We start from the raw sequence: 9,005 nt of genomic DNA on the forward strand, positions 1-9,005 counted from the left end.
TTCTCCCTCCAATGAATGTGCTGTAGAGTCTTCAGCAAGATCTGAAAAATCAAAAGAAACATTTTCAGTGCACTTTTTCAAACAAAAACAACAACAAAATCACAAATATATTTACTGGAGAAGACCTCAGAAAAGGGAGAGAACAACAGGGGGAAAAATGAAGAGTTACATGTCTTGGGCGATTGGTTTGTTTTCAGTTATCTACAAAGACAGAAAAGAAGCAAAACCAAATATGCTGTTTTAATTATGCAACAATGTGTGCTTTCATATGAAGTTTGTACTGAATGACACTCCACGATCAAATGACCCTTTATTAAAAAAAAAAATTTGCAATTTGACATCCACTTTTCGGCAAATCTTGAAATTGTAAAGATCTGTTAATTTTTAGGAAATATTTACCTATTTACAAAGTTTCTTCGTCAAGTCCTCAGCATGATCTAATGGGCAGAAAAAAAGCGAAACAGTTTCAGAGCATCTTATGTTAGTATGACTGTACTGCGAGCATGTGAATTTGATATGGAAACTCTTGCGCGCTTTATGAATCTACATTCAATCATTTAAAAGATCACACAAGACAAAAAGCTCCAAAATTATTAAATAAATAAAAACAATTCTAACCAGACAAACAAAAAAACTTTTTTTGTCGGAAATAAACATGTATTTTTTTTATAAATGTTGAGGTATTTACCTATTTACAAACTTTCTCCTGTGATGTTTAGTCGGAGTCTTCACCAGAGGATACTTCAGCGTGACGAAGATTCATCTGGGGTGGCTGTCCTGAAGGTCCAGGTTGCTGGTCGGAATCTTTAGCAGATTCTTCTGCGCGACGAAATTTCTTCTCTGGTGGCTGTCCAGTGGAGTCTTCAGCAGAACCTAACGAGTAGAAAAACTATTTAAAATCAAAATCATTGATACTGTTGTCTGCATAAGACACAGATCTAAAATAATAAATATGCCAAAATCAATTAATACATGAACCTTTCAACACAATTTCTTTTCATTTCCTTACCTAGTTATGTCAACGTCAATAAGTATTTATGCACACTTGCTCGCTTAATAAATTAATTATAAAGTGACAGAAGCAAACTCTTTAGCCAATTATCACAGAATAGAAGAACACCTGAAGCAAATAATGGATGTCAAACCAACACAACTAGGTAAGCTTTTAAAATAAAGAAAAAGCTGAAAATGGAAAAGAATAATGTCATGCAAATTGATCAGGAAAAGTAATGTTGACATGCAAATCATGGTTTTGAATAGAGGTAAAATGGTTCAATTCCGTTCAATTTGATCATATGAATACTCTGAAAATGAAAAAGAAAAGTAGTTTTCTTAATGTCTTTCGTTAAACATAGGTGAAATGGATAAAATCACATTGGCATGCAAATCATGTTTACTGAAATTATTCAATTAATTTTATTCGCATCAATTGATTCTGAACAATGACAACATAACAAGGACAAGAACATAGCTGAAATGGAAAAAAAAATCACATTGGCATGCATATCATGTTTACTGAAATTATTCAGTTAATTCAATTCAATTCGCATCAATTGATTCTGAAAAATGTCAATAAAACAAGGGCAAGCTATGTAGCTGAAACATAGGTGTCAACCTATCATTGGTGTTGCCCTTATATGAGGCCTTCCAAAACCCTATTAGACAGCTCAAGACCTTATAAAATTGAGAAATATTTAATGCTGCTCAGAAATATCTGTAAACGCATCAACCTGTGAACAAGATTTTAGCAAAGTTACTGACAAAATTCTTTGATAAAACAGGTGCAAACTGCAATTAACGGCACTTGAAGAAATGTTTGAACACACCACTTAACAGTTTCGGCTTTACATGTGATAAAGAGGGAATGAAAGTGACGGATCATAGGGAAACTTGTTGCATAACACACTTCAGAGCTGGACACACAAAAGGATTTTACTTGAAATTTGGACGGTTTACTCGAAATTTGCTCTGTGCATGCTCTGATTCAGATTCTGAAAGTGTTTAGTGGTGTATTGTTTCAAATAATTGAACCTTGAAATGTGGCAGTCTTTACACACACATACACACAGAGAGTATGCCTACCTCATGAAATCGTCCAATACTTGATAAGCGGCTTGTCCAGAAGACAATGCAGGCATATCAAGGAGTCTGCTTTTTGAAGTCTGCCCATCAAACAGTCGAGCAAGGATAACGAGACGCTTTGTGGTGTTTCTGTCGTTGCTCTCGTCGATCATGAGAGTGAATGGGCCATTTTTGCAACTTTCAATCACAGGTTTTGTGTAGGCAGGGGCAAGGCTTTCCTTGATGATCATCGTTGTTTTGGTTCTCTTGCACGCGAAATCTGCTGCAACTTTACTGTCAGGAAACATGGTATGCACCAATTCGGTGAAGTGGTCGGCAACGAGAGGTGCCAAGTTGTGCTCTGCCACGAATTGGCAAAACAAAATTTCCGCAGATGTGGCATTAGAGCTCACTTCTGGTGCTTTCGCTGGCTTGAAATGTTCTTCCATCGATCGAAAAGATTTCGATTTCGCCACCATGTCTTTGTGCCCACGTGTTGAAAAATGGCTCTTCAGGTCGTAAAATCCAGAGGCACGCACTTTCACATGTTTCCTGCATGGGACACAAAACGAGTAGTCTGGGCCTTCTGATGAAGATTTAATCCATCCAGCGTATGCACCGTTGTTAAAAATTGGGCTCTCCCACTCTTTAAGATGTCGTCCGGATCCACTTTGCGATGTAGTTTTCAGCTTTTTAGCTGGAGGATAACTTTGCGATGCCATGCTTGTTGATCGACGCTTGATAGAATGTACCGGAAACCGGAAGTGATTTATAGGAAGTCAAGTGGAAAAAGAGTCTGAGTATGCGCAATGACAACGTTTGAGAGTCGTCTGCATGAAAGCGTCGATCGTTGTCTCTCAATCTCCATTGTTATCATTCATTTTAACTTTGCTGTAATTTTTTCTTTTCGCCGTATATTCTTCTTTTGCCCGTATAGATTTTCCTATACACCGTATTGGGTAAAAAATGCATTTTTCCCGTACAGCAATACGGCCAAACCGTATAGGTTGACACCTATGCTGAAATGAAAAAAAAATCACATTGGCATGCAAATCATGTTTACTGAAATTATTCAATTAATTCTATTCAATTCGCATCAATTGATTCTGGACAATGTCAAAAGATTTAAAACAATGTTAACAGGCAAATCAGGTTTGTTTTTGTTTCGTTTTATTGAAATCTTACTGTCACTCTTGTCGAAGATCAGGTCTGCTGACTCTATGTCTTCTTGTAGTTTGTAGACGTACACGTCTGAAGGGTCTGTCGTGTACACCACATTGTACCATGCCGGATAACCCGGCACAGAGGAGATCACAGTTCCTTTTTAGGGGGTTCTCTTTCCATCCGAAATCTGGAAGTGGGTGAACTTGCGGCCTACAAAAGGGGCTGGAAGTTGGTGTTCAGAAAGGGACATCATGATGAGGGTCTTGACATTTTTTGTCAGCTGGGCAATGGTGTACTCTTTGCCTTTTTCGCTATACTGGAAGAGCGTTTTCTCCGCTACCTGACCTAAGATCACCTTCCGAAAAGAGAGCTGTGTTTTCAATGCTTTCTTCTTCTCTGCTACAGTTGGCATCGTGCTGAGAAGGTTGTCCACTGCTTTTGGGTCCTGCCACAACCCGTAGTACAGCATGTCGTTGGTGATGGAAAGTTTCTCTCCAGTTTTTTTTCGCTCTCTCTCCTCCTTTTCCCTTCTTTTCTGTAGCAGACTGGCTCTCCTTGCTTCCTCTATGCCACGAATTCGCTTTTGGTACTGCTTTCGGAGCTCCCTTCCCTCCTTCCTGGATGCGTCCATGTATTCTTCAAGTTTCTCCGGAGGAAGAGATTGCATCCACTCTGAAGTTTTGTTCAAGGAAAACATGATGTAACTCTCGTTGCATAGGGTGGACGCAACAGGTCGGAACTTTGTAAGGGCATCCAGGAGTCCAAAGATCTGTTCTGGCAGCTTGTTGTGCCGAGGCACTGATGCTGTTTCTGCTGCTAGAGTGTTGTCAACCTCCCAATAGCGTCCTCCGGGCAGATGGTCAGCAGCAGATTTCTCCAGAAGACTAAGCCAGGCAGAGAAGATCAACTGCAAAACTGTGCACGTGGCTGCATCCTGAGGGTCAGCTGCCGTGAGTCGGTTGAAAACGTCGTCTTTTTCCAGGAGATCCGGGAAAGGTGCCAGCTCACCGTTCATGACATCAGTGGCATCAGTTTTGGCTTCGCACAGAAAGCTGTACAAATTCAAATACAATGCATTTGCATCCCGTAGAGTTGTGCCTTTGCTCTCCAGGGCTCTCCAAAAAGGTCCAGTCACAATCTTTGCGCAAATGCCCAATGCTTTGAGGGTCGACAAAAGCAGCTTTGATGTGATGTTGTCAGCGACGTCTTTGTGCAGGCCATTGGAGGGAGTGTGCACATGTTGAAAAAATTCCTGTATATCATTGTGGAGGAAGAAAATGCTTTCTGCATTCAGAAACAAAATGTTAAAGCGATTGCCCCTGAATGGCACAAGCAGCTTGGACAGTTTCAGTTTCCCTTTTCTTTCTTCCTCATCATCAGCACCTGCAAGCAGAAATGTTCTAAATTCTTGGAAGCAGCCGTTCTTCTCGTCTGCTCCTCTGGCGAGGCATTTGGATGCCTGGCGAACAAACCGAACGGTTTTGCACTCCTCTTTCTTTCTTGATGATCCTTCTTGTTCTTCCTCCACATCTTGCTGTGTCTCCTCGTAAAGTTTTAGCACATTTCCTGACACCTCTGCAAAGTTGACCAGCAAGTGAAGCCCGCAATATAAATTGTTCATGCGAGCATGGGCATCCTGCTCGGGTTCAGAAAGCTGATCCCAGTTTTGCGTCACTTGGGGGAGAACTTCTTGCCGGTAGTCCTCAAGCAGGGAGTGGAACTTCTTCTCAGTGGCAGCGCGGTCACTCATGGTGTTTTTGATGTTGGCAAGAATGACGTTTCCTGCATCAGTGGAGCTGGATTGTTCTATGTCACTAAGCACGGTTTTGAACGTGTCCAAGCATGTCTCCGAACTCTTGTTGACAATGTCCCTCAACCCCAAAACATAATCTTTCTCCTCATCCCTGACCGCAAACACCTCAAAAGAGTCTCCCTTCTTCCTTGTTTCATCTGACATCAGCGTCGTGTTCTGTTGTGCTGGCAAAGTATCGGCTAACTCATAACTCATAACTCATAACTCTTTATTGATCCAACAAAGGAAATTAAATTGGTCATCAGCACATATAGGTCATTAATTAATAATTATAAAAGAATAAGAGAAGAAAATTCATAAAACCCATGATAACAAAAAAATATCTAAAGTAATATATGTACAACTACAATACCCTTTTTACTTGCACACTTGACACACCGACACACCAACACACATGCATACATACATACATACATACCTACATACATACATACATACATACATACATACATACATACATACATACATACATACATACATACATACATACATACATACATACATACATACATACATTCCATGTTAAAGTGTAGTTAAGAACATCACAGTAATTATATCATTGTTTGGATTAACAGATAAGTTTTTATGTAAATGATGATAACAACAATCCATAATTAACGCTATTGCACTACCAAAAGAAGAGACCAACCAAACACATAAAACCAATCACAGTAATCATCATCAGTTATCACAGGTATCACAGTAGATTAGCCATCAGGTAGTTAGACTCAATTGGGCAAAATATAGTGTCAACACCATCACAACAGTGCTAAAGCTCATTATCACAGCACTACTTACTAGCACTAAGCAATCGCAAGGCGTCTTTCGTCTATCCTGCGCACTGTTGATGTTGAGATCTCTGTTTGTAGGGATTTCCCACACAATTCCGCTGCAGCAGCCATTACACCGCCCGCATGATGATGGGCAACTCGATTGTCAAGGATCTTCATGACGCAATGCACTGTTTCTGTGTTGTAGCTGCCGTCCTCTTTTAATGTCCGAACGATGTTAGTGTTGTCCTTTGCAATCTCGTCGTCCTGGAGCGTGCTCGCAAGGTAGTGAACATCTTGAGTGAGATCCTTCACACGTTGTTTAAGCATGTCGATTGTCTCAGCACTGCTTTCCTGGATGGCATCTAAGATAAGATAAGATTATCTTAAGATAAGATAAGATTTTTTATATAGTCCATGAGGATAACCTCACAGAAATTCGGGCTGCTTTCTCCCTGGGGAAAGCGAGCTGCCATACAGTATACGGCGCTACCCATTTTTTTTTTTTTCCTGCATGCGTGTATTCATGTTTCCAAGCCCTGAGACTTAATGCCGTGTGAGATGAATTTTTTTTACACTTTATTCCAAGTCACACGGGTATTTGGTGGACATTTTTATCTATGCCTATACAATTTTGCCAGGAAAGACCCTTTTGTCAATCGTGGGATCTTTAACGTGCACACCCCAATGTAGTGTACACGAAGGGACCTCGGTTTTTCGTCTCATCCGAAAGACTTGAAGATTCACTAACTGGCCAATCAAGTAATCTTTGTCTTTTTGCAAGTCTACCATTTCAGATTTTTCGGCTTCGGTAGATTTTATGGACGACAGCAACTGCTTCTCCAAAACTTTCTTCTCTTCCTTTTCTTCATGTAAGCGCTCTTTCAGTTGCTCAATTGCCATTTCTGCCTTTTCTTCGTCTTTTTCAGTCCTTTTGACGATGCGCTGCAGCTTCCTACTCAGTGAGGTGTGTTCTTTTCCCTTTACTTTAATGGTTTCAGTTAAAACTGCAGTACTTTCTTTTTGGTGTTGGAGCTTAGCTTGGGTCTGTTCCAAGATGGCTTGTTTTGTCGCCCTTTCAGTTTCCTCAACTGTCTTTTTGAAAGTCTCTGACATGGAGGTGGAGGGAGTCGCGGTCTGGGCAGGTGGCTCAAGGTTGAAAAACTCTTTCAGTCGTAGTTTCCTCATCTCTCCACTCAGAGGGTTCACAGATGTTTTCATTTTTGACTCACATGCGAAGCAAAAGTGAGTCACTTCGTCGGCAAAGTCCCAGACTTCCTCATTAGTATATCTTCGGTCGGTGATGTGAATACCTAACAGCTGAAGCTTTTCCCTTGCAGCGTCCATGGTGACAGTCTAACCTAATCTTAAAAAAAAATTTAAAAAACGGGGATGTGGGGGGGAGCTTAATCGGAATCGGGATAGACCTTGGGGACAAACCGAAGGTCTCTCATGGCCAGAAGAGTCTGGGTCCCTTGGTGGCAAACCTCCAGGGAGGCTGTCTGCACCTAAACATGAGGTGTAAACACACACTCCTGGTTAGACAATTGTAACTTCGAACTCTGTGATAAACAGGGAAATGTTCAAAAGAATTGATGTATGAAATAGTCTACTAGACTTACGATGGCAAATGATCAAATATGAGAAACAAATATAATAATTTTGAATGGAAAATCAAATTACATGTATACACTTACTCCACTGGAAGCTTTGCCGGTTCGCTCCCTCCTCCGTTGCCTTTTGCGATGGAAGGCGTCTGCCTGTAATCAACATTAAATAACATATTCTTACTCCGAATCACATTAGCATTGAGTCACCTGAGATGCTTATCACTGAAAAACGCTTACCCGGCTAAAATTTTTAAAGGGAAGCAACCCATCACCAAAACGAAAGTGAAAGTAGCTTTGGTAATGGGCCAGCACACTGGGAGTTACCTCCCATACGGGAGTGTGCCACGTCACTTCCTCTAGGAACACGTGCCTATCTCATACGTTCTTTTCACCTCGGAGAGGACGGTTCACTTTTTGACGCTCTGTGGCCGACCTTGTGTGTTTGAGTGACACCCGCCGGCCACGTTACCCAGCTTTTCTGCTCGCCTTGCCTACAGTTTGGTGAGCTCGTTCCCGTTTGTTGTTGGTTGTTTGCGCTATTTCGTTACTGTACGTTGTCCGTTTTTTGCGGACTTGTGTGTCAGTGACTTGCGTGTTTAGCCATTTTGTTGTGTGAGTTAGTTAGCTAGCTCGTATGACTTTGCTCGTAGCTCTGCGTGCCCCTTTCTGTGTTGGGCAAGTGTAGCTATAGTATTTTGTTGACGCGAAAGAGTGTGTGTTTACTGTGTTCAGTCGTTTAGACTTACGTGTCAGTAAATTTTTTCGCGTTGTCACGCGTCGTTGACTTGTGTGTCAGTTACTTGCGTGTTTCGCCATTTTGTTGTGTGAGTTTGTTCTCTAGCTCGTGTGACTTTGTTTGTAGCTCTACGTGCCTCTGTTTTTGTTGGGCAAGTATAGCTATCGTATTTTGTTGACGCGAAAGAGTGCGTGTTTACTGTGTTTTCAGTCGTTTAGACTTACGTTTCAGTAAATTTTTTCGCGTTGCCACGCGTTGTTGACTTGTGTGTCAGTTACTTGCGTGTTTCGCCATTTTGTGGTGTGAGTTAGTTTTCTAGCTCGTGTGACTTTGTTTGTAGCTTTACGTGCCTCTGTTTTTGTTGGGCAAGTGTAGCTATCGTATTTTGTTGACGCGAAAGTGTGTGTTTTTTACTGAGTTTTCAGTCGTTTAGACTTACGTTCAGTAAAATGTTTTCGTGTTGTTTACATGGATTTGACAGCATGTCTGATTCAGACAACCGCTGTGGCAAGTCAGTCCCCATGGGGAAATTTTAAGCCTTAGGCTTCTTCTTTAGCAGTTTTACTTGTACAGACCAAGAACGTAACTATTTGTTGTCTGTACCTTTTTCGGCGCCTAGCGCTGTTACTACTTCTGCTATCTTTTGTGGCGCCTAGCGCTATGGTTACGTCTGCTCCGGTTCTCTACTACGGAGACTTCGTCCTCGTTGTTAGCACCTGTGCAGGGTGCGTTGGTTCCTTTCTGTTTTAGACACTGGTTCCGGGAATCCGCAGCTTGGTGCAAGCAGAGTTCCAGCGTTCCGTCGCCAGTTGTTTGGCGTTTCCGGCATCTGGCAGTGACGTCCGGGAGTT

Source organism: Littorina saxatilis, linkage group LG3, assembly GCF_037325665.1.
Source record: "Littorina saxatilis isolate snail1 linkage group LG3, US_GU_Lsax_2.0, whole genome shotgun sequence".
NCBI classification, from domain to species: domain Eukaryota; kingdom Metazoa; phylum Mollusca; class Gastropoda; order Littorinimorpha; family Littorinidae; genus Littorina; species Littorina saxatilis.